The sequence below is a fragment of the Sorex araneus genome, chromosome 5, assembly GCF_027595985.1.
Source record: "Sorex araneus isolate mSorAra2 chromosome 5, mSorAra2.pri, whole genome shotgun sequence".
Lineage (NCBI taxonomy): Eukaryota > Metazoa > Chordata > Mammalia > Eulipotyphla > Soricidae > Sorex > Sorex araneus.
The window spans coordinates 78272402-78291091 of NC_073306.1; the positions used below are offsets into that span (position 1 = coordinate 78272402).

Genomic DNA, 18690 nt, shown 5'->3' on the forward strand with positions numbered 1-18690 from the left:
GTGATGAACTTATAAAGACTGACTTTCGAAGAGGTTAAATAATTAACCTCAAATTATTTTGTTGTTATTTTGTTGTTATCACTATCAACAATAGTGATATTGTTGGCAGAAAATGGATTATCTATCATAAATTTGGGAAGAAAAATTACTTTCCTAATATACACACTGGAAAGTTAAATACTTTCAAGATATATCTGATTTTGCTTTAGGCCGTAACAGTTTAGGGACAAAACCCTGATCTAAATTTGCTGAACAGATCTGTACAATGCAGGGTGTCTCACATACACAAGCTCAATAAATCCTCTATGAATGACGAAATGAATACTCTTTCAGCCTTTCTGAGTAGACAATTGGCAAGCCAGAACGGAGTGGACCAGGAACGAAGAAAGTAGCATTAAGAGACTAGAGACAGTCTTTCAACATAATTCAAAAGACAGTCTTTTAACATAATTCAAAATTTTAATCAGAACTGTCTCTGGGATTTAAGCCGTCTCATAGAACACAGTTTGTGCTATATTCTTTACTCCCACGCATACGAACCCATTAGATGCCCCAAACACTCAGTCTTCGACAGTTTTTCATGTTATTCCTTTGAGAGGTCTTTGTACAAGCATTTGTTTTTTATTGGGAATGTGATCGCCATAGCAACTCAGAGATGTAAGTGTTGCCTGACTGAATCACTGTGTTGTAGATGACAATGTGGGCACAGGCTAAGTTCTGAGGTGGGGGTGAGGATAGAGAGGTGCGGAGGGAATGAAGAAGAAGAAGAAGATGATGATGATGATAATAATGATAATGATAATAATAATAACAACAGCTAGTTCCTGGGTTTGAATCCGTGACCTGTGCATAGTAGGGAACATTGACACGTCCAAAACGCAGGGCTACTGAAGTCCAGAGGGAACTGAAGAAGACAGCAGCAGGACTGGAACTGCGGCTGGTAATCGGAAAACACAGGTTATTCACCAAGGACGATCCTTACCAGGGTGTTTCCTTTGCGCCCTGAGAGTAAGAAGGTTTGAAAGAGACGAGGGCATGGGAAGGCCCTGAGTCTTAACTTTAAGCCGCTTTGTTAGACACAACTGCTAACTCTCCGCACAGGGCTTGGCCCTGCAAGCCCTTACAAGGACGCAAGTATCAAGAGGCCAAGGTGTGCTAAGAGGTGGGGTTCCCGAGTCTCCCCACTGTTTATGCAAATAACCACTGGCACTGGGTGCTGGCGGGAGCGGACGCGGGGGCCCGATCCGGAATAGACACTTGCAAAGTGCGCGCGGCGCTCGCAGGGGACACCCTCAACCTCCTCCTCCTCCGTGCTATGAACAGCAGCCCCCGCCCCACCCTCCTTACTCCTTTGCACCCCCACACCCCGAGGCGGGTCGGGCGCGCGGGGCCCGCCACATGGCGCGCTCGAGGCGGGTGGCAGCTGCGCTTTGTTTGCAGCCGCCCGGGCTGAGTCACCGGGCCCCGCAGCCTGGAAGCGGGGCTCGTAGTCGGGCCCAGGCGACTGCAAAATTCCCAGCAGCGGCAGCGACAACGGCGGCCGTTCTCGGAGGGGCCGCAGCCTCCTTCTCCTCCACCACCGCCTCCTCCTCCTTCTCCTCCTCCTCCTCCTCCACCTCCTCCTCCTCCTCCTCCACTGCCACCCCGCGGCCGCCGCCTGCTCCCGCCCAGTCCCCTCCTCCTCCTCCCGCGAACTTAGTCAGCGGTTCGCGCCGCCGCGCCGCGATTGGCCGGCGGAACGCGCCGCGTCACAATGGAGCCGCTCGGAGGCGGCGAGCCGGGCAGCGCCGGGGCTTCCCGCTGAGCCCGCAGCCGCCGCGCTCGGCCGAGAAAGTGCGGGCTCCGGGGCCGCGGCCGGCGCGCCCGGAGCGGTGCGGGGCGCAGGGCGCGGCGCGGGGCGCACGGCGCGCGGGCTGCAGGCGTGCAGGTAGGGGACGGGGGGGAGCGAGACGCCCCCGGGTCCCCGGGACCGAGCCGAGTCCATCCAAGGCGGTGGAGGAGGCAGAAACCGGGGTGAGGGGACGCAGCAGGTGGGGGTGGCCGGGCAGGTGCGGTTACCTGTCCATGCCGCCTTCCGCCCGCCAGCCGGGGCCTGCGCGCAGGTGGCCCGGCCGGAGCCATGGGGTCGCGGCTTAGCTGCTCCTTGGTCCCCGGGAGCGAGGGACCGATGCCCCGGAGAGGACCTCTCCTGGGTGCTGGGGTCCTGTGGGGGCAGTGGGAGTGGGCGGCGGCGGCGGCGGCGGCGGGGCGGTCCCCGCTGCACCCCTGCAGTGTGCGCGCTGCACCTGAGTGCGCAGGTCGGAGAGGTGCGGGCACGGGCATCTGGGTGCCCCAGCTGCAGTCGCGCCCTCCCTAGGTGTGCAGCCCCATCGAGGACGCCCGCCTCTGGTCCTGGGGTTCTGCCCCTGCCCGAGAGAGCGGTCTGTTGACGACCGCGACTCCTGGCGCGCTCAGTCGCCTGCAGTTGGATGGGGGAGCTGGTTGGTTTGAGGAAGAAGGTTCAGCCGACACCCCTGGAGGCACCGGCTTGAAGTTTCTTCGTCTGGGGCTGTCGCCCAGCAGGTGCTGGGAGGTCAGCTGGGAGGAGGGCGGCTGGCGTTGGCATTACTCTGGTGTCCTCAACTGACTTCCCAAAGTCCATAGGTTGCCCTGAGCCAGATGACATTTGTGGGAGACTTATTTGTAGTCCGACAGACTTCAACCTCTCGGCACCTCTTCTCACCCCCTCGCCCCAAGAAAAGGATGAACCCATATGGATAAACCGAAACCTACGCGTGAACTCCCTTGAGCCCTGCTTTTAAAACTTTCTTTAGTGTACGAAAATCTAACAGTATAAAAAACGTTTTGTTTGTTTTTTGTTTGTTTGCCAATATGTAGTGAACTAAATGGGTAACGTATTTACTGCTTCCTTAAAGGAAATCAAATAAGTGCACGTGTCTGACTGTTCTGCTTCCTAAACCTGAGTGCACAATGGAAGCACATAGAAGGCAAACTGCTGTATTAGCAATTACTTAATAATTCCAGTCTCCACACTGTTCTTCAGGTTACTGAAATCTCTTAAACACCCCAGATACTGTGTGAATTGTGGGTGCCTTGTGACTTTGTTTTGCCTCTGGGTTTCCTAGTCAACAGCTCCATTTTATATTGAAAAGGAGACCAAACAACAGCTAATCCCACAAGTAATTGGGCCTGGTGATTTAAGATTATGAGCCCTAACATGTTGGGTACTACTCTTAGTTCAGATAATGAAAGGGTAAAGTTATCACAGAGTATACAGCTACATCGTGCCACTTGAATATTCATTCACTGGCCCCTCAAAATGACTTTATAGCAACAAGTCAGTTAAAATATATATTAGAATTAAATTTTCTGTTCTTCAAAATGTCTTGTTTTTCTTCAGCTGGATAGGTGTTTCAACATGTTCAGCCATACATGAATCTTTTCACATTTGGAGTGATTTTGTTTGCCTCTTTAAGGTTTGCTTTTTAAAAGACTCTTATCCAGAAAGGTTTCATTCTTCAGAATCTGCAGAATGAAAGCATCAACATTAAAGTGAAATGGGCCCTAATCAGTATAACTTAAAAGGGACAGCAGATACCCCAAGATTTAAAAAAGTATAAAGTATAAATCTCTCTTTCTCTCTCTCTTTCAGAGTAGTTTTAAGTTCATAGCAAAATTGAGAGTAAAGTGTAGAAACTTAGGATATATCCCTTGTCCCCACTCTTGTACACACTGCCTCATTGCCAACAGCCCTCACTGGAGCAGTATATTGGTTGCAATAAATGAGCCTGCATTGATGAATCATCACCCAAAGCCCATATTTTACATTAGAGATCATTCTTGGTGTTGTATATTCTGTGTTTGACTTAATATGTGGTAGCACATATCGATCATCCGTGTGATACTGTATCATAGTATTGTTACATAAAAATTTATTTGTTCATATATTCATTTCTCCGTCCTCTAACCCCTGGCAACTACTGATAATTTTACTGCTTCAGATTTTTGCCTTTTGCTGAATGTCATGTTAGTTGGGATCACACAGCCTGCAGCCTATGTGGATTGTCTTTGGTTCTTGTAAGAAGTTTCCTCTTTTTTTTTTTCTTTTTTAATGACTTGAGAGATTACTTCTCTATTCTACCAAATAATACTCAATTATTCCTCCAAGTTTTTTTTTTAAATAGGCTAAATGGGTGTTTTTCTATAGTGATCTGAAATTTGTGATTTAACTTTTTTTTAATTTCTAAAATTGAAAGCAGGGAATATTTAAAAAGAAGATCCTTGCTTTAGATAAAGTTTTTACTTGCAAATTTTATTTTATTTTATTTTGGAGGAAGGGGCTACACCCAGTGGTGCTTAGGGCTTATTCCTTTATCTGTGTTCTAGAGTCACTCCTGGAGGGCTGGGGGGACCATATGGAATGCTGGGGATCGAAGCCTGGTTCACTGCATGCAAGGCAAGCACACTACCTGCAGTACTACCCTCCAGCCTCATTATTTGCAAATTTTAATGCCTGAGCATTTGTATTACTTTTAAAAGTTTTGGAGAGATAGTCTAGGGGTTAAGGGACTTGCCCTACACATAGTCTTATCACCACATTCAGTCAATTCTTGTCACCACATACAGTCCCCTGAGCACTGCCATGAGTGATTTCTGAGCACTCCTATCCCTGGTTTGGCCCCCAATCAAAAAACAACAACAAAAAAGGATTCTGTTTAACCTTATCTTCGATTTTCACAAAGTCTCTCAATTTGAATTGCTGAACTTTATTTTTAAATTTTCTTTTGATTTCTGGGACCCAGCAATGCTCAGGGGTTACTCCTGGCTGTACACTCAACAGTTACTCCTGGAAGTGCTCATATGGGAATATATGGGATGCTGGGGATCCAACCTTGGTCGACTGCATGCAAGGCAAAAGCCCTATACTATTGGTACGGCCTCCAAATTTTCTTTTTGTTTCCCTATTCCCGAATCCTACAAGCAAACAGTGATGCTGTCGGGAACAAGCACAGGCTGAATCATTCCTGTTACTCAGCTTGATCTCATGGCTTGCATTGCTTTTCACTAGGAAACCCTCTCGCACTGCTCTCCTGACTCCAGAGTACTGGATGCTGGAACAGTGAGGTTGTGATCTCTTGAGAAATTCTGGGAATTTGGGAAGCCCAGTGCTAACACAGAATTATTTAACCGATGGAAAAATGCAGACTAGTTTATGTTGTTTTTGTTTTCATATTGTTGTCTTTCATTGCTGTTGATACTTTTAGCCCATCTGTATTTTCTAAACTTTCTACATATATTTATTATGGCTTAGTTTTTTTCTTATGTTTAAAATAATATCTTTGGCAGACATAATTCATGTTTCCTTTTCTGGATTACTAAAATTGATCTTAAATAAAATTAGGCCCAACTCCAATCACTGAATCTCTCTGTTAAGTTCTTATCGCTGCTGTTCACTTGGAATTGGACAAAGGGTAATAATGAACTCCCTGTTCTATGACTTCCTTTCATTTAGGATTCCACTGAGTTGGAACATAATTTAAATTCACTTCTTCAATGCTGTTGTGATCCTGGGTAAAGGAAATGAATAAAAATGAGTTGTCAGAGTTGTAACCTTGACCTTTCCTTTTGTCTCTTTGACCTTTATGCAGCCTTTGATATGGGTCATATGATTCTACTTGTCCCTCCCCAGGCTCATGTGTATCTTTGAACTTCATCTCCTGCTTCTTTCATTTCAGAGTCCTTTGTATTTCTTCTTGTCAGTCTCATTCTGTGTCCATTGTCAAGGCTCCACTCTACAGTGCCTCCTCCTCAGCTGACAGCATCCTTCCCAGAAGTTACAGTTTCTTTATTTCTTCTGTGTCCAGTTCTATGCAAATGACTGAGAGCCTTTTTCACCCATCCCTCTGAGAGATTAAGCACTTTACTGTCAAAGGAGCATATTCCTTCTGATGGTTTCTCAAGAATGCAGATACAAGAGCGTATTCAAACTTTCCCTCTCCTAGCAAATTCCTTTTTAGCCTTTCTGAAAACCTCTCCTAGCCAACCCCAATAATAATCTGTTGCAAATTGTAGAACAGAATTCTCTAGGATTTTACCTAAAAGTATACCTTTGTGGGTAGGCCTCCTTGTGATCCTATACCACCACTACAGATGAGTTGGGGAATTAGTTAAAATTAGCTGCTTGTTTCAGAGACTGTAAAGAACAGTGGTTTAAATAAAGTAATTGGTGTTTTTTTTCTTTTTACATAAAACAGGTTGAGAGGAAATCTACAGTTGGTACAATAGTTTGAGAGTCTTCTGAGACTTACCTTGATTATTCCTCTTAAATCCTTATATTACACAAGGACCATAGGCTCCTGGTCCTGGCACAGAGTTGCACATCCATGTTGCAAGTAGTAAGAAGCAGAATAGAGGGAATGGCAAGAACCTCTGGTTTTTAAGGTCGAGGCCCTGAAAGCTGTTAAATACATCTTCTCTGATCTCTTCGGTGTGAATTTAGTAAAGTGATTTCACCTAGAGGTCAACTGGAAATCAGGGAAGATTGTCTTTATCCCAGACACATTCTCAGCAGAATTATTGGTGGTGCATGAATATCCTTCAGAAAATATAGAGGAATGGAAGTTGGGGGTAGTCAACCATAACAGCTATTCAACAACTCTACTTATATTATTAATTCCATAGGATTCTTGGTGGAAAGAATAATATATGTGAACACCTCATACACAGTTTCTGACGTCAAGCAGGCTCCCAGGAAAAGTGAGGGGACAGTCTTCGTATCTCTCTGTCATGAATTATCTCTGTTCTCTGTTACCACGTACAGACTCAACTTCAAATAACTGGGCATTTGCTCTAATTGTTATCAGGTATCATGCACTTGTTTTTGGTGTGTTCTCATAGTTTAGGTAACATGGCTCTAATAGCATTAGTGTTTATGGTTTTGATGTATAAAGTGACTGCACCATTACCACTACCAAATTACCTAAAACCCTCTACCACACTCCTTATGTTCCCTCTAGTCCACCTCTTTTTTATGAAAGAGAAAAACACAATTTTACTCATTGTCAGTATCCATTTCTTTCTCTTAAAATGTGGTGTAGAATTAAAAAACACAGGGGCCTGAGTGATAGTACAGGGGGTGGGGTGATTACCTTACATGTGGCCAATCTGAAATTAATCCCTGGAATCCCAGATAGTCCCCAAAGCTCCACCGGGAGTGATCCCTAAGAGCAGAACCAGGTGTAACTCCTGAGTACCACCAGGTGTGATCCTCCAATATACAAAGAAAAAAATAGAACATAGTCCTGGGGGGCCAGAAAGATAATACAGTGGGTGAGGGGCTTGTCTTGTATGCAACTGACCTAGGTTCAATCTCTGACATCACATATGTTTCCCTGAGCTCTGCCATGGGTGATCCCTAAGCGCAGATCAGAATAAGCCTTGAGAACAGCTAAGAGTGTCCCTCCCAATCCCCCCAAATAACAACAAAACATAGATCTTGCTTGCATCAGACAGATCTGAACTTGAATCTTTGTTCTGCCACTTAAGTCAGTACATAATCTGAGCTGCTCCCACCAGCAATTTCCTCTTCTTGAATAGTAACGAGAGGGTAAATCATCAACCATGATAATTAAATGAGAAAAGAGTCAATGGTGTACTTAATAAATGTTCCTGGTAGAGTTTAATATTGGTAGCTTTTGCTTTCTATTTGGCCTGAACCATGTGAGCCTTTTTGGAAAATTCTGTTTTAAAAAGGTTTTCAAATAGATCATCTCTATACATATTCAAATTAATGTAGTTGAAGTGTTAAACTATTTTATAATTGTCTACAAAATCAGTTTAAACCCAAGAAATAGCAAACTTTTTCTATGTGTGTTTTTTTACTCAAAACTGGAATAGCATGATAGTGCAGACTTAACCCTCATGAGAATTAATTTAAATGACCTTTGCTGATCCATTCCCATAAGCTATTTCAATATTGAGTATATTTCATCGTAGTTTCTTTCAGCAACTATTTAGTAGGTGCTGACTGTGTGCAGACCTGGTGCTAGGTTCTGGGATGCAGTGGCAGATTCAGATGCATACCAATCCTGCCATCCCGGGGATCATGATTTCTGGGAGACACAGGCTGATTGCCACTGAGAGAGTTTTAAGAAGGAGACAGGCAGGTGTTGTGAAAATATGTGCAAATGTCTTACAGGTGGAGATTGAGTGGGAACAAACTGTGGGAACGAAGAGTTGGCCATTGAGTTAAAGAGATGAGAGTGCGGTTTGGAATAGGCTCAGACATGCGAGGATCCTGGCCCCAGGCGGGGATCAGTATTTATCCCCTTAAGCAGGGATCAGTATGAGCCACAAGCTTCCAGTGCCATTGCAAAGAAGGCCTTTCAGAACGTTTGCAGTCGTCTTTAAAATAAGGGTGTATTAAACGGTTGGCCCTTGAGCAATGTAGGTTTAAACTCCTCCAGCCCACTCTTGTCTTCATAGAGTTAGTCAGCCACAGGTGTCCAGTCTCAGGGCCAATGGGCAGTCCCTTCTAGGCGTCGAGATTTTCAACAAAAGGAATTCGCCCAGCACGCTGCAGTGGGCTACTCTTTCTCTTTGCCTTGCCCTTCATTCATTTTTTAGATGGCAAGGGGTTGCTTAGCCTCCATGAAGTGCGGGGTGATCCTGGAGGCATGGCCACCTACCATTGCACTGCAGGTTGCTTCTTGCTCTGGGTGGATAAATATAAGATGAATTCTAAAGATTTTAAACTTCATGTCTTTAGGCAGAACTAAACGAGTTTGTTCCTGACCCTGCAGCAGTACTGAAAGAGGCGGTCCTCCACCGAGCAGTGACTTATTAGTGAGTCATGCTGCAGTTTCTCAGAAGCACTGGTGTTTAAGCCCCAGCACTCAGGGCCCCAGGCTTTCCCGTTTCTGCTGAGTTTCTCTCCCTCCCTGCCCTGAGGTGCCATAGGTCTTATACCTTCACCTCTTGGAAACGCCTTTAGAATTTGGACTCTCTCCACTCTCCACTCACTTCCCAGTGACCACAGTATTTGAATTTCCTCCCTCTGAGGAAACCAAGCTTGGTTTCCTACCCATCTCAGCCTGGAATGCTCTTCTTACAAATTTACATGACTTTTCCCGCAGTAGAGAGTCAGCTCACGTGTCATCTCAGAGATTCCTTCCCCAATGACCCTCAGAGGGAAAGTAGCCTCACCCCCATCCATAATGCTTTTGCGAAGGTCATAGCCATTTCATAGCCGTTTAGCCTTTGTTTTTCCTAATTGTTTTGTTTTACTGTTTGCCTGTTTATCTTAGTTTCCTCTATCCCCCACCATAAATACTTTAAAAGCATAGTTCTTGTCTCCCTGTTTACTTCTTTTGTTGCCTTTTTCCCTTCCAGTGCCAGGGATCACTAGAGGACCTCTAGTGCCTGGACCTCTTCTGCTGAGCTATATCCGTGGTCCCATTAATCTGTTCCTAAGACTCAGCTTCCCAAACTTTTGCTTGTCACATTTGAGGAAGTTTTACCCGTGGGAGCATAAAATGGAGCTTACAAGGCAAAGGAGTTAGCTCAAAGGGCTCGTGTGCATGCTTTGCCGTGAGTCTGGGTTCCGTCTCCAGTACCAGATGATCATCTGAAATAACTTAGGAAATAACTCCTAAAACCACTGGGTATGACCCCCAAACAAACAAAAAAATGTATCTGTCCTACCTATCTCCCAGAACAAATGAGGGCCTGGGATTTGTAGGCTTATACTATTTTCTTTCCCCTTAAACTTGTTTTTCATTCTCAAAATCTGTATTTTGCAAATTGCCCCAGTAGTTCTGCAATAGCATAATCCAGAGAAACCTAGAGTTCCTTTTGGGCTTCTCTTTGTTTCATTCATTTTCATTTTATTTTTAAAGTATTAATATTTTTGCTCTCAGCTAGAAATCTTTCCTTCACTCTTTCTTAACTTCCTCCCCATGAATTGTTTGTGCAGAAGCTTATCATGAAGGCTTGTCACCTCAGCACCCTTCCTCCATAGCCCTTTGACAATCTTGAGTCTTTTCCAGGACCACAACTAATTATCTCTCCACTGATAGTTTATAATCTCTCCTATCTTCCAACCTCTGATCTCTCCCCACCCACCACCAATCCCTTTGGGTACAGGAAAATTTCTGAAAGGTGAAATATCTTGTGCCATCACTACCATTTAATAGCCCTTGCATGACTTGCTTTGCCACGGGATCAAGTCCAAAGATCTGGATGAGCCACATAGTAGTCTTTCCTTTATCTGACTTTTCCAACCCTCCCTTTACCTCTTTTCCCTCCTGACATTTCCAAATTACCAATGTATGTATTATGGGTGCAGGGTGCAGTCATGTGCTCACACACTAGCCATCTAACACTGAGAGAAAAGTGCTCAGTAGTCCTGAAGTTTCACTCACAACTTGGTTCCTTTTCTTTCTCTGGCATGTCCTTTTGTCAAACTTGGGCTCCTGCCCGTTTTTCAAGGCTCAGCTGAAGCATACCTGTTATGAAGATCATTCCAGATATAATCCTTCTGCCCACCTGCCCCCCCCCAAGTGTGCTATATCTGGGTCTTGTACACCTGTTAAAACCTATGAGAGAAAGGTTCTGTTCCCCCACCCCACCCCATTACTCCTTCCTGTCAATGCGTTCATTTGTGTTCATTTCCTGAGCATCTTGGGCCAGGCATTGTGTATAATACATCTGGGATACTCAATAAAGGAATATCTAAGACAGTTCACTGTCATCACTGTCATCCCGTTGCTCATCGATTTGCTCGAGCGGGCACCAGTAACGTCTCCATTGTGAGACTTGTTGTTACTGTTTTTGGCATATCGAATATGCCACAGGTAGCTTGCCAGGCTCTGCCATGCGGTCGAGGTACTCTCGGTAGCATGCTTGGCTCTCCGAGAGGGGCAGAGGAATCGAACCTGGCTCAGCTGAGTGCAAGGCAAACCTCCTAGCCGCTGTGCTATCACTCCAGCACAATTAGGGAATTAAATTCAGCTAGTTTGTTACCTACAGGACTTTGATTTAGCAACATGCTTATGATTTGTATTTGACTGAAATTTGGAAGTTCTCCTCGAAGGTTGAAATGTTATGTGTCTTACTAGATGCTTACTTCAATGACTGAACTATTTTTCAGTAAACAATTTTCTATTAAGCATTTATTAAGCATCTGGAGCTCTAGATTTAACAATTTTTGAGGAGTGCTTGAGACAGTTTTTGTACTTTTCTTGGAATAATCCTGATTTCGTATTTCTAATACATGTCTGTATTTTGGTTGGTCAACATAGCCTTTCACAGTCAAGTTAATCGGTGCCTGTTTGCTTTTACTATCCCACCCCTTCAGTGGTTTTATAAAATTATCATTTTCTATACTACAAAATTAACATCTATGGGTCAGAAAGATATCAAGGGGCTAAGACACTTGCCATACACACAGTTGACCCCTTGTTGTTCCCTGAGCACCCCCTGAGCACAGAGCCAAGAATAAGCCCAGAGCACCACCATATTTGGTCTCAAAATAAATACATAATACCTAAAAATTTTTATCATACTTTAAATACTTGTAAAGGATTGAATATCCAAATTTCTGCTATTGTTTTGGGGTTTTACTCCCATTTCTGCTGAGGTACCACAATTTACAACATTGTTAATGATAGTTCCACATGAACTATCAAAACCCACCACCAGAATGGTTTCCCTCCATCAATACTTCAGGGGACCCTCTGATCCTCATATCCCATCCTCCATCTGCCAAGGTAAGCTCAGTCTCTGCACCCTTAAAAAGCCATTTTAATGTACCCATTGCAAATGAGTTAAATGCCAGAGTGATTTTGTAGCTATTTTATTGTCTAATTTTAAAAGCACACAAATATGTTCTAGAAAGGCCAGAAATTTTGCATAATTGATTCCATTATAAAGCTCATTTTTCCTGGTCTCCTATAAAACTTAACTCATGGTAATATTTTTGTGGTGAAGGGGTTGGGCAACACCTGATGGTGCTTCAGGTGTGATGATGCAAAGGATAGAATCCAGATTGGTTCCATGCAAGGCAAATACCTTCCCAACTGCCCTATCTCTCTGACCCCCAAGAGAGTCTTGTAGTTGAAAATCTTTTATTGATTGTATTACCCTCTGTGGTATATATGAATATATGTGTGCATATACACATATGCACATATATCACATATATATGATACACATATAGAATACGTATGTAATACAGAATGCATACTAAGTGTACATATATGTACGATATATTGTTTGGCTTTTGTGACAAGGCTTTTTCGGATAAAATTTTTTGATTGATCTTAATTTGTAACTCAGTTGTGTATGTTGGTATACAACTGAGCAGAACAAGAACTATATTAGAAATTTCATGAATTTTTAATATAGTACATATTCTGGTATATTACATATAAAACTTTATTGAAAAATCATCTCAGTGAGATGGATGGAGCTTGAAAATATTTGCTTATAAATATTTTTATTGCTAAAATAAGCTTCACCATCAAATCAAGTAGGTGTTTTCTTAAAGACAATAAGTGCTTAAGAATTCTTGCCACATAAATTTATAGAAATTAGGCAGTACAATTCTACTTCTTTTCAAATCCCTGAGGTCTATACCAAAAATTATCAAGTAATTCATCATAAAAAATGGTTTTCAGTTTTTCCTTGTCTGACAATCTAAGTATTCCTCCAGTTTATACAATGAAAAAAAACTTTTTTGTGTGTGTAAGTGAAAAAACAAAAACTTTCTCATTACTCCCAGAAGGATTTGTTTGACTCAGGGAAGATATTAAGTTTCTTAACATGTATAACCCTGGAGATGTTTAAAAATGGTCTTCTGTTTTGGTCCCTTGAGCTCTTTATGCCCTAAGGCGACTTTTCTGAGAAGTGAGATGTTTACTTTTTCTTTGGGAATGGGGGAAAGGATTAAAGGATGATTGTGAAAAAAGAGTTGACTAGCAAAGACCCTGCAGGACATCAAGTGCTTTGAATTTGATACTTTTAGACTAGGGTTAATTGACCTGGAAACAGATTCTATCAGAGTACTATTTGCAAAAAAGTTACAATCAAAGAAGTACTCTTAATCCAGTTCCCCTGTCTGAACAGCAGCTCTTTTGAGTGCTAAAGAAACCTTTTTAGCCAATTTAGCTATCAACCCAAGGGAATTTCTGCTAATAAGTTAATTTATGCTTTTTGGTTTAGGGATTTTTTTTCTTTCTTTCTGCAGGATCATGCTAGGGCCTCAGACATGCAAGGCAAGTACTCTACTTCTGATCTTTATCCCTGGTCTACCTAATAGGTTAATTCAAAGACTTCCCTCTTCTGGGGCAAGAACATTGATCATTGTCAAAGCATATCAATCTTCTAAATACATCCTCTGCAAATTTGATACCAAATTCATCTAATCCTATTATCCACTATAAGAATAGGACAACACACTCCTAGAAGGGCTGGAGATAGAGTTCAGTGAGTTAGGGCTTGCTTGCATGCTTCAGGTCCTGGTGGTCCTGATTCCCAGCACCATCAAAAATGAACAGAAAACTAGTTAGAAATTGTATATGACTTCTTACCCATTCTTAGACTAGATGCAACAACACTGGTAAGGATCCTTAGATGTTTGCTTGATAGTCAGCTGGGTCATGGGTGACTCATTCTAAGAACAAGTCAATATTACTAAAAAGAAAAATATGGTTAGTGTTTTAGGAAGAGTATCTTTTTCCAGGTAGAGACTGAATTACAGCTTTACAAACGCTTGATGTCAGGCTAAATTCAAGGAAAATTCAATAATTTTCCTTGCGGAAAACTGTAATCTGAGAGAAACTGAGCCTGGCCATCTTCCTACCGGATAAAGAGACTTTACTGGAACCCCCTCCCCCTCACACACACCCAATCTTGGCTGTGCTGGAGTAATTAATATGTACACTGTAAAGATGCCCTCATTCTCTTGCCTTCTGCCTACTGCTCATAGTAAATCTCTTCTGGAATACTTTATGGGATCCCCGTAAATATTATTTATTATCTTAGATGTCTGTGCATCACTTCTAACATATTAAAACCTTTATATTCATATATATTCTCCTCATGTTCTAGAGTAGGTGAGAGAGTAGCACTGTTGTCCCGTTGTTCATTGATTTGCTCAGGTGGGCACCAGTAACGTCTCCATTGTGAGACTTGTTACTGTTTTTGACATATCAAATACGCCACGGGGAGCTTGCCAGGCTCTGCCATGCAGATGGGATACTCTCAGTAGCTTGCCAGGCTCTCTGAAAGAGGTGGAGGAATCGAACCCGGGTCGGCCTCATGCAAGGCAAACGCCCTACATGGGTGGGAGAGTACAATCCCTATTCTGCTAATGTGGAAAGAGTTTATAAAGAGATGTGTGATATATTTACGAAAGCCCCAAAGTTAGCAGGTAACCTGGTACCTGATGAAATGACTTTTTTTTCTATAAAAAAATTTACTGCCTGGCTGTTTTTCCCAGTTGTATTATTGTGTAAAAGATTCTATGAATTGTAAAACTTGTCTCAAAATGATGGCATAAAGATTAAGTGAAATAGATATGCTCATAAGTTCTTTATGTAGAGCATTCAACCCTTGTATTTTTTTAAAAAAGATAATGCATTTGAATTTTTGTTCTGTCATTCTTCATTTTATGGATTTTAAAAAATTAATTCATTCATTGGATTCTTTTGAACACAGGCATTGTGCCAATCTGGGAATAAATCCAACAGTGGGAAAAGAAAACAACAAAAAAATCTCTTTCTGCATGGAGCCTAACACTCCAGAGAAGGAAAGACACAATAAACAAATACAAGATATAATGTCATGTACTAATTTGATAGGGTGGTCAAGGACATTATCCCTTATGTGTAGATTTCCACAAAGACGCAAAGGTTATACCCACCTGATTTTGACTTCAAAGCCTTTTTATTTGGGTAGGTTTTCTCTTTTCTCAAGCCATGACATTCAAGAGTGTGGGACAAAGATTTTATAAAATATTATTAATTCACTTTCTATTTTTTAATTTTTTAACCAAGGATGGGTTCAGGCCATACCTGAAGGTGCTCATGAATCACTCCCAGCAGTGTTCAGGAACCATACTGTGCCAGGAACTGAAATCAAGGATCTAAGAGTTCCGTACAGTTGTCTGTTGCTTATTTTATTAAAAATATGTTAAGTGGTAACTTCTCGGAAACAATTGTCATCCAGAAAGCATCTCCAGCGTTAGAAATGTTTTCTTCATTTCTCTATTTCTATGGTAGCTCATGGGACTAGGATGACCCCTTGTTCTGTTTCCTGATCAGTCAACATACACAAACTCCTACGTGCTTCAGACGCTCCAGAAAATGATCAGCTGGAAAGGCTAAGCTGGAGGAAGAAAGGAAAAGCAAAAAAAAAAAAAGTAAATGCATATCTTGGAATGGAGATTTTTCTTGCCAAAGAAACATTGGTACTTTAATGGTTTTAAAAACGAGTAAGACTGACAGTGCCTTTCGAAGGTCACTGAGACAGCAGAGGAACTAGAGATGGGAAAGGGCTTGTCCCCAGTTCAATAGGGTTGGTGACTCCCTAGGGCCAAACAATAGTCACCCCCAACCCCCCACCCACATATTTCCTTTCGGGACATTTTATGCAAAAATGTGGAAGATAAACTTGTCACGTTCAGGAAAATATTCATTGTATCAACTTATCTTCTAAACCACACTTCCTTAACAGATGTCTCAACTTTGAGTACTACAAAATAACCCAAACTTTTAAGAAGTAATCATCCACACTGTGGAAATAAGTACAGGATTTCCAAAATTGGTTGCTGTTTTGAGGTTTTGATTTGCATACAAGATTTTCTAATAAAGCACATCTGGCTTTGACACTTCCAAAGCCAGAGAGTCCATTTCCTATGAACATTGATATTTACTGAAATTTTCGGCTGATTTCTGCTGTTGCTTTTTGAAAGACCAAGAAAAAAGTGAACTTTTACAGTGAGTTTGCTACGTAATGTTTTGAAAACTTGAATAGAACTTCTAGTCTTTTCTTAGTCAGCATCGGGCCCTTTCCCCCATATTCTCCATCCCCACCCCCATTTAGGGGTATTTCTAGCCTACTTTTCTAGCTGTGCCTTGTTACTATGGTGATGGGCACCATAGAAATAGAGAACAAAGAAGATGTAATAAGCACCTCCTACATGGTTTATAAGGCTATAAAGGGATCTAGGTTTATTTTTTTTTTCTAGACAATGCTTGTTCTTTTATTGGTGGCAGAACTGGACCAGTCCAACTGGCAGGAGGCACTGGAGATACAGGCTCCTGTGGGTCCTACCATTATTCTGCACTTCAACAGACTTTTTTGTATCTGAGAAAACCAGTTTGAGCCTGTATAGAGGATGCAGAACCGAAAGTAGTGTCACAGATAGTCAGCTTACTGCAAAAGACAACATGAGAGGGAATCTCAGACTGGTTTTAAGGTTTGCTGCTCATTAATATATTTTTTGCTTGACTTTTTTTAATGGTTCAATTTAACCTTTCAATGGTAAAGACTTAGCTGCTTATAGATACTTGCTTTTAAGGCAATTGGCCACTATGACAGTTTTTAAATTAAATAAATAGTTTGCAGTATTTGCTCCCATGTACTGAACTACTTGCATAAGTGATAAAGTATTAAAACACCCTTATTTTAACTTTGTTTTAGAATTCCAATAAGATATATCCTGGATGTTTTAGAAATTAATGTTCTCTATATGATCAGGGAGAAAAATACAAAGTAGTTTTAAATCTGTTACATGCCTGTTTATTCTTATATCTTTGTACCTTATATTGTTAGATGCCCTACTGAATTGCCTAACAACTGAAATATACCAGGTATTCATTTAGATATCTGATCAATTATTTTAAAGTGTATTATTATTTTTAAAGTTTTGACTTGCTTATGTTTTCATGTTTGAAGGTTATGCATCTATAAAATAATATGACACAGTACTCTAGTGCATATACTCATTGGGCATGAATTAAAATTTGTAACTAGAGATCAGGCATTTCAGGTACCTATTCATTACAGCATTTGGGGATTTTTTTTTATGTGTCTCTTTTCTTTTGCTTGCTGAACTCATATTTGAACTCATTTACTTGAGCTTGCTCAAATAACTATGTTGTTTATAATAAATATCACTGATATGAGAATATTTTTGGAATCAACTCTTCATGTTCAGGCTTTAAAATTTTGTTTATTTTAAAGGTTTCTTTTTTAATGAACTTATCATTTGTTTACACCATTATGGAATTTCAAGGATTTAGCTTCATAACTGTGACATTTCCCATTCCTCTCTACAGTTTCAGTATCCATCGCACCACCAGAAAGACCCCTGTGCTCATTCCTCTTTTGCTCCCATTCTCTTCTGGAAACCACCATACTTTCCTCGAAGTCTAGAAGTTACTTTTATTGCTTCTTGCCAGTTCATTTGCCTTAGTAATTTATAGCCCATATATAAGTGAAAATATCCAACAATTGTCATTTATTTCCTGGCTTATTCCATTTAGCATAACTATTGTAGGTTTCAACCATTTTGTCCTAAAAGAAAGTTTCTTCCTCTTTTTAAAAAATGGCAGAATAGTTATTGGATGCATGTTCTTTACAACCACATGTTTCTGGGTTTTAACATGCTTTCCTATTTTCATTTTGTTGTTGATTTTTAAACTCACAACACTGCTGCTTAATATGATTTCCCTCTTTTTGCATTTATTAAGACTTCTTTAGTGTTTCAATAAGTGAACTATCCTTGAGATTGCAGATATACTTAAAAATGTGTATTTATTTCTTTGGGAATGAACAGTTCTATATATATATATCTAAATCCATCTCTTTGGTTATGACTTTTAATGCCATTAATTTCTTTCCAACTTTTTTTGTCTCCCTCATTTTAAGTTGTTTAATAAGCTCCCCCCTAGTCTTTGTGTTGCTATTATTATAATATCTCTGGAAATCTGTTGACTTTTTGTATATTTTGATGTCCTCATGTTGGATCATATGTATGTATGCATGTATAATCATTATATCTTATTGCTGGACTGACCTTTGATCTACATATTGCATTCATCTTTGTTTCTTATTCCCTTCTTTAGTTAAAAAATCTATGAGATAAGAGAATAGCACACATTGAGTGTCTTGCAACATCTTACTTCACCCTTTTCTCTCAGAGCTTATGTTTGTCTTTATATCAGATCTTTATATCAGAATCTTTCTATGCCCTTCATGGGTGGATGAGGGTGGGAGGAATGAAGGAAACAGTATAACTAAAAAACCCAACCAATCAATCACAGTGTTTTTAATGGAGATTGGAAGGAGAGCAGTTTAGAGTAAGAAATCCTTGCTGCTCCTTGGCCTCTGTGGACACTAATCAACTGTTTGTACCAACAGACCCCTATCAGTCTCCCCCCTGTGGAGCACAGATCTGTGCCAATGCTGATCCGCTGATCCGTAATGGAGTAGAGAGGAGCTGCAGCTGGTCTTGCTGCTACTAGTCCAAAGTTCTGGGCAACTCAGGTTTGATTTCTGTCTCAGAGCTTCATTTCTCAGAGGTGGCCATTATCTCCGACTGGAAGGTTGACCTTTTTGTCTGTAGTCTTACTGGACCAGGTCTTTCTGAACAAATCACATTTGCATGTACCACCCACTCATGAT

At 41.4% G+C, this 18690-nt stretch overlaps 1 protein-coding gene across 3 annotated transcripts in view; it reads left to right on the forward strand.

Annotated features, from left to right (window-relative positions):
• The first annotated feature begins 1785 nt into the window (after positions 1–1785).
• The window catches only part of LRRC8B (leucine rich repeat containing 8 VRAC subunit B), a 70486-nt gene continuing 53581 nt past the window's right edge, over positions 1786–18690 (forward strand). For 2 of the 3 annotated variants that reach the window (XM_055138537.1, XM_004603298.2), the window contains exon 1: positions 1786–1927. The gene's annotated coding sequence lies outside the window, so the exon portion shown is untranslated. Of the gene's footprint in view, positions 1928–16396; positions 16481–18690 lie in introns of those variants that run through there. The other variant, XM_055138536.1, reaches the window with a different exon arrangement.